Source organism: Vitis riparia, chromosome 18 (genome assembly GCF_004353265.1).
Source record: "Vitis riparia cultivar Riparia Gloire de Montpellier isolate 1030 chromosome 18, EGFV_Vit.rip_1.0, whole genome shotgun sequence".
Classification (NCBI taxonomy): Eukaryota; Viridiplantae; Streptophyta; class Magnoliopsida; order Vitales; family Vitaceae; genus Vitis; species Vitis riparia.
Window position 1 is genome coordinate 26,993,102 of NC_048448.1, and position 7,302 is coordinate 27,000,403.

The window sequence follows — 7,302 nt, forward strand, 5'->3', positions numbered from 1 at the left end:
GTATGAGAATCATTAGAGACAAGGCTAATGGTACATTGAAGCTTTCACAGTCAGAGTATGTGAATAAAGTTCTCAATAGGTTCAACATGAATGAAGCTAAACCAGTGAGCACACCCTTGGGGAGTCATTTCAAACTAAGCAAAGAACAGTCACCGAAGACAGAAGAAGAAAGGGACCATATGAGCAAGGTGCCCTATGCCTCAGCTATTGGCAGCTTGCTGTATGCTATGGTGTGTACAAGGCAAGACATTGCACATGCAGTGGGAGTTGTGAGCAGATTCATGAGTAGGCCTAGAAAGTAGCATTGGGAGGCAGTTAAGTGGATTCTAAGATATCTGAAGGGTTCACTAGATACATGTCTTTGCTTCATAGGTGCAAGTTTGAAACTGCAGGGTTATGTAGATGCTGATTTTGCTGGTGATATTGATAGTAGAAAGAGTACTATTGGGTTTGTTTTTACTCTAGGTGGTACAACTATATCATAGGCTTCAAATCTACTTTGTCTACTACAAAAGCTGAGTATGTTGCAGCAACTGAAGTTGGAAAGGAGATATTTGGCTACATGGTTTCTTAGATGAATTGAGTAAGAAGCAGGAGATGGGCATTCTACACAGTGATAGTCAGAGTGCAATTTTTCTTGCCAAAAAATCGGCTTTTCATTCAAAGTCGAAGCATATACAAACAAAATACCACTTTATCTGTTACCTTGTTGAAGATAAACTAGTAATACTTGAGAAGATTTGTGGATCTAAGAACCCGACAGACATGTTGACTAAGGGTTTCACTATTGAGAAGTTGAAGTTGTGTGCAACTTCAATTGGTCTTCTAGCTTGAGGACAGGAGGATGAGTTGCAAGGATGAGGGATTGTTTAATTTCTTAGAGTATAGCGGTTTGATGTTGGTGATTGAACTAGTCTCCAAGTGGGAGATTTGTTGGGCTTTGTGGAGCCTAGTTTTGTTTGATCCGGTTTGACGACCCGACCTGAATAATATTGCATGGCTTTTTAATGGGAGATTTATTGAGGCTTATTGGGCCCGTTTAGCCCATTGGGGAACCACCTTTTGTAATTAAGGTTTTTTTGTGTGGTGTGGTTGTCGTGTTATATATAAAGAGAAAATATTGTAGCTGCTGTGGTTGTACTTAATATTCTTCCCTGATAATAGTGATATCCTTGCAACTCCGTGGATGTAGGCAAATTACCAAACCACGTAAATACTGTCTTGTGCGTGTGATTGTTTTTTTTTTTTTTTTTTCCGTGTGTTTTCTCTATTTTTTTGTTTCTCACAGGTTGGGAATTCGGTTTAATTCCCTACACATAATTCACCAAGCAATCCACATTTAATCATTTAATTTCCTAAATATCAAATTCTAACAACACTCATGTGTAGCCCAAATTGTCCACACCCAACCTAAACTAACATGTATTCAAAAAAATCATGAATAAAGTGAAAATATTGGTAATAAAGATTAGAATTAAGGAATCGAATATTATACTTGGAACTAAAATGACAACACTAAACATGTAGAAGAAAAAAATAATACATATGAACAAGGCACCATAACTTGTCATCAAGAGCCACTAAAAACACTTATGGCTGGTTATACATCTACATTTCTATGTGGTGAAGAATAAATGAAGAAAAACACCAAGTTTGGCAGCACAATATGGAAATAATGCATGTTTGAGATTCAGATCAATGCAAAATCCGAGTTCATCTATGGAGATCCGATGCACATAGAAACTGGGATAACCTTCGAGATACAAGTATAGAGAGTGAAGACGATGAAGAGATTCACGTCTCTTCTTTCAGAACTTGTGCACGAATGTGAAGATGATGGAGATCAATCAATCATGGAGGTTCAGGAATCGGGATGCCAATGCTGCCTTGAAGAAGATGTTCATGAAGGTCTAGCATGACGAGAACCTTGACTCTAACGAGAAGCTCTCTAAATTCTTTGAGTCGGTGTATGTGATGATGTTCTACAGAAACAGAGACTCTCTATGTCAGTTTTCCTTTCCTCTCTCCTCGTCCGAAGTCTCTAGAACGGCCCTCTTTGTTCTTTCTGGCGTGATCTTTATATTACCTTGCATGGCTTATGGTGATCTCTCTCACGTGCAGGAGTTATGGTTCTAAACTGGTCAGTTTCAAATCCAAGGCGATGCAAGAAGGGCCCAATGTGGAGGACCACGAAGAGGGAGATGACCCAGTTGTCCTCTCTCTTTCGAGTGCCAGACTTGAAGATAAGGCAAACCATTGCGGTGGTCGTGGACGCCATCAGAGACTAGGCTGGTGGACGATGTGCGGTTGCTTATGACTCTGCCATCGACGGCGGCGAGGAGCAGAAGGAGGAAGACAGAGCCGGAAGCAGTGGTGGCCATGGTGGTGGAGGAGAAGTGGGAATGGTGAGCAGTGGCGGTGGTTGATGGATGGAGGAAGAAATGGGTATGTGGCTAGCATCTTTGAATGGCAGTTGCTGCAGTTGGAATTGATGGAAGGTTTTAAAAGTTCTAAACAAGCCTAATAAATCAATTAAAACTAAAATCAAGATAGGAATCCACAATCCTCTAAAATGTCTCAATGGACCGTCAATAAGGGCTTAAAAACAACTCAGTTAATGAAAAGGATGGGGGTTCATGAGAGATGTGAAAGTATAGATATAGAATATTTGCTATTAAATATAAGAATAACTCATTTTATGCTTTAAATCATAGACTTAATAACCGTAATAAATCCAAATCCTCAGTTTAATTTGTAATTTATAAAATATCAAATATCATACTAATATTTTCAAATTTTTGAATTGATTCATAATTCATGAAATATTAAAAATAAATTATCATATTTTATGTTTCAAAATGTATATTTAATGACAATATTAAAAAAATTATTTTAAATTATGGTTTATGAAACAAAAAGAAAGAATATCACTTGTATATACATCTTTTTATTTACGTTTATTGTGTGTTTTTATTTTTATTTTTATTTTTAGAGATAGAAAATGGGTAGATGATTAGAGATATAAGAATGGTGTGATGTTTGAATGGAATATTAAAAAATATGGGTGATGTAGACTTAAATAATGTGGATAGATCATGGATGATCATATGAAAAATGAAAAAATATATTATGTTAAAATCTACAAATACAATAGAGATAATATATTTGTTATCAATAAAAACTAACTTATTTTCGTATTATTTAAGCATAGATTTAATAATAATGTAAAAACTCAAACTCTTATATTAATTTACAATTTGTGAGATATTTTCAATATGTTTAAAACTTATTTTTTATTTTGTCATTTGAAGTATAATTTAATAGTCGTAATAAACTTGAATTTTTAATTTTAATTTATGGTTCATGAAATATTGGGAAGAAGATTATTTTAGCATATACAAAAAAAAAAAAAAACTTAAAACATGTATTGAGTAATCAAATACATTAATTTTTAATTTTGCTCATTTAACCATCTTCATTAATATCTTGATTTCTATAATTTATAAATTGATGCTAACAAAATAGTTGGATCAAATTAAATCATATTCGTGAAAAATCATTTCTTAAATCAATACCAATCCTTCATTGTACATTTTTAAGAAAATAAAATCTATTATCAATTATTCCAAATTACGAATTTATCTTATGGCATCAAAGGTTTTAAAAGTTCTAAACAAGCCTAAATATGTTATAAACCAATCAAAACAAAGTCCTAAACTAATATATTTGTTTTTTTTTTCTTTTCATTTCTTTTATTTTTTTCACATTCAATTGTTTTTCATATTCTTCTTATATTTTAAAACAAAATAATTTCTTTAAATAATAAATTATAAAATGATTTTTTCACCAAAAGTATATTATGTAAAATGATTTTATTATATTCAATGTTTTAATATGAAATTCATAACTCGATTTTTTTAAATAAAAATTATTATTAAAATTTTAAAATAAACAATATTTAATTGGAATGGTTTTTTTTTTAAAAAAAATTGTTTTTTATTGTGTTCAATATTTTTTTTGTAACCCAAACAAAAATATTGCATATAACTAGAGATTGATTAAGAATATGAGCAATGTAATAATTATTTGTGTATGAGAAGTAAAGACTCATAAAACAAACTATGTAATCAAGAGCCTAAAAAAAGGTCAAAACATAGTGGGACTTCAATCCTACATATAATAAACTAAATATATATATTTCTTTATATAAAAAAAAATGAAAGTTATAAATCTTACCTGAAAATTGTCATCAAATGATTGAATTTTGTTATTCATTGCATTTCGTATGTGATTCACGACCTTAATCAACTAGAATTTAGGTTTAATATGTTGAGAGGAGGTTAGAGAGAGTTCTTTATTAAAAAAGGGTATATGTGAAAAAATATGACAAAAAGGTGTTACGTTTAGCAGAAGGGATGTTGTGAAATCACTAAAATCAAGATTGGGATCCACCTAATCCTTCTAAAATGTCTCTCACAAAAAAAGAAAAAGAAAAAAAAAATAGTGATCGACATAGTCTCAATGGACCATCAATAAGGACTTAAAAACACGTTAGACCACAATTACCCACTAAAGCATCAAAGGATGTAGGAGGGCAATCCTAGGTGGAATGTGCCAAGAGGACAAAATAGAAGGTTTACACCATTGTGTCTTGTAAGCCAAAGATAAACCAAGAAAAGGGGAGTAGAGAGTTCATTTTCCTTCACTTCCTTGGAAAACCAAATAGAAACCAAGAAAAAAGAAAGAAAACACAACACATATTAGACCTAGACCACTTTCTTGGAAATTAAACAAGAGCTGGAGAGAAAAGATCAAAATGTAGGTTTGAAACAGAGAAATCAAACATAAATCAAGAACCCACTTTACTTCACTCTTGATTCTTGTAAACCAAAGATAAATCAAGAAAAAGAAAGAGACCTAGACAACTTTCTTAGAAACCAAACAGGGTCTATGGGGAAAGATGTAGCTTTGAAAAACAGAATCGGAGAGCGAGAGAATGCGTGGAAGGATATGTATAGAAAAGAGAGGCCATTATTCTAAGAGGAAGGTAAAGACGGTCTCAGATTCAGAGCCAAAAACCATAATGAAAGAGAAGAATGGTTGTGTTTCTTGATCCTCCGAATCAACTCAAATATATGATATGCATAAATGGGCATTCTATGATAGCAAATGAAATATTGTTTCACCACATCTATGGGCATTCTACAATGTTAGGATTAATTTCCTATACTAAGAAGTGCATGATATATACACCAAGGAAATACTAGACCCAAGTAGTAGCTGGAATCATTTAACAAATAAAAATGACTTGAACATGAAGATAGGCATATGCTAGAGTACTTGAGGAGTTCTTTAAAACTGTTATAAAAAAACATTTAACTCAGTTTAAGAGCTTGGCGTTCGCACCAACCTTAACAAACTCTAATTTTCCTTTCTCATACCTTTCTATGCTTACCTTTATTATTCCAATTGACCACACGACAACTTCGAGTTTTCAAAGGAGAGCGACACATAATCTAAAAAAGCCCTAAGTCAAAATAAATGAAACAAAATTATCAATCTTAAACTATATAACTTAATGTACCAACACTCACAAATAAGAAACCTTGGGGTTCATTTAACAAGAGGGATTTATCAAGCATGTTGGGTTTGCTTCGAAAATGACTTATTATGAGATGAGAATCATACCAAAATGCTTCAAAGTATAACAAATACTATGGTGCCAATCACAATATGGTGGAATAAGAAAATATATGACTAGTGAAGTGCTTATTTATTTAAGAAAATTTTAAGGTTAGGTTGTTAAGATGTCCTAGCATTATAAATTAATTATAAAGAAGTCATTAAGGAAACCAAGGGAATTGGTTGAACTGCTGGAGTGCAATATATTATTAATCCTTCATCTGGTCTGTCATTGGGTTCAGCCACCCTTAGCTAATGCTTGTCAGAAACCCTTGGTGAATCATGCATATAAGAAACATAGAATCAACCTAGAACAATAATTTACCAATCTCATTCTTCAATATGACATCAGAGCATTCAAGCTTCTTGACCTGAAAACCCTCACCACCACTTGTTCTTCCTTCTTACCTCTTTTTCTATGCCAAAGCCATCTAATGCTCCTCCCCATCATCATAGCCTCATGGCCACCTAAGATGTCACCACTTCTGTAACTTCTACTCTCAATATTCACAACACCCATGAGTCACACCAAATACTCATCTCAATAAATGTTTTTTCTCGAGCACCACTTAAACTAACCACTACCAACTACATATCATAAAGATTTCAATTCCAAACACTATTTATTGGCTTTGACCTCCTTAGCTATATTGATAGAACCAAACCTTGTCCACCCACCACTCTCACTGCCAACGACACTGTAATACCCAACCCAACCTATTCTTCATGGCTTCGTCAAGATCAATTGATCCTAAATGCACTTATTGGCTCCGTTTCACCCACCATAATTCCATTCATTGCCTATGCCACAACCTTTCGTGAAGCATAGATCATCTTCACCAATACCTATGTCAAACTATCACATGTCTACATTAAACAAGTCAACAACCACCTAAAGCATCACTACCTTCATACATACCATTAAAGCACGTGCCAATGAACTTGCTTTCCTTGGTGCCCTAATGGATGAAGACCCATGATGAAGAAATGCTCCAATGAATATGTAAAACAAAATGGTACAAGCTCAAAAAATGTATCAAAGGCAAAAAAAAATTGAAATTTATCTTTTTAAAATTTGATAATATTTTCTTTCAATTTCAAATTTATATGCATATGTATATGTATGGCTTGCAATCTTATCTTGACACTTGTTCCTCGCCTAATTAGGTGTATAAAGTACTTCAACGTTTGCAACCTAATCAGAAGGGGGTCTTACAAGAAATGGGGTTTGGAGGTATTTTAGGGTTACGATGTACTAAACTTGATTGTAGTTTATGTCATTGATTGGTTGAGAATTTTGACACATTTTCACGATTATTAAGTGTATGTAGTTTGGTGAAGTTAATTAACATCGGGAACATTGAATTTTTTAATAGATGTAAAAACTTTCATTAGTATAGATGTGTACCTAAGAATGACAATGAGGCTGATTTTTTTAGAGACCCTTCTTGCCCTCGGACCAAGTTCAAGACAGGTTCGAATATAATTTTGTCTTATCTCACCCCATTTAATATAAATAAATGACATAAGATTGAGGTTGAGGTGATCCTTCTTAGACTCATCTCATTGCCACCCTTAGGTTTTATCTAAAAGTTCCATTTCTAGGGTCTTTCTACCTTT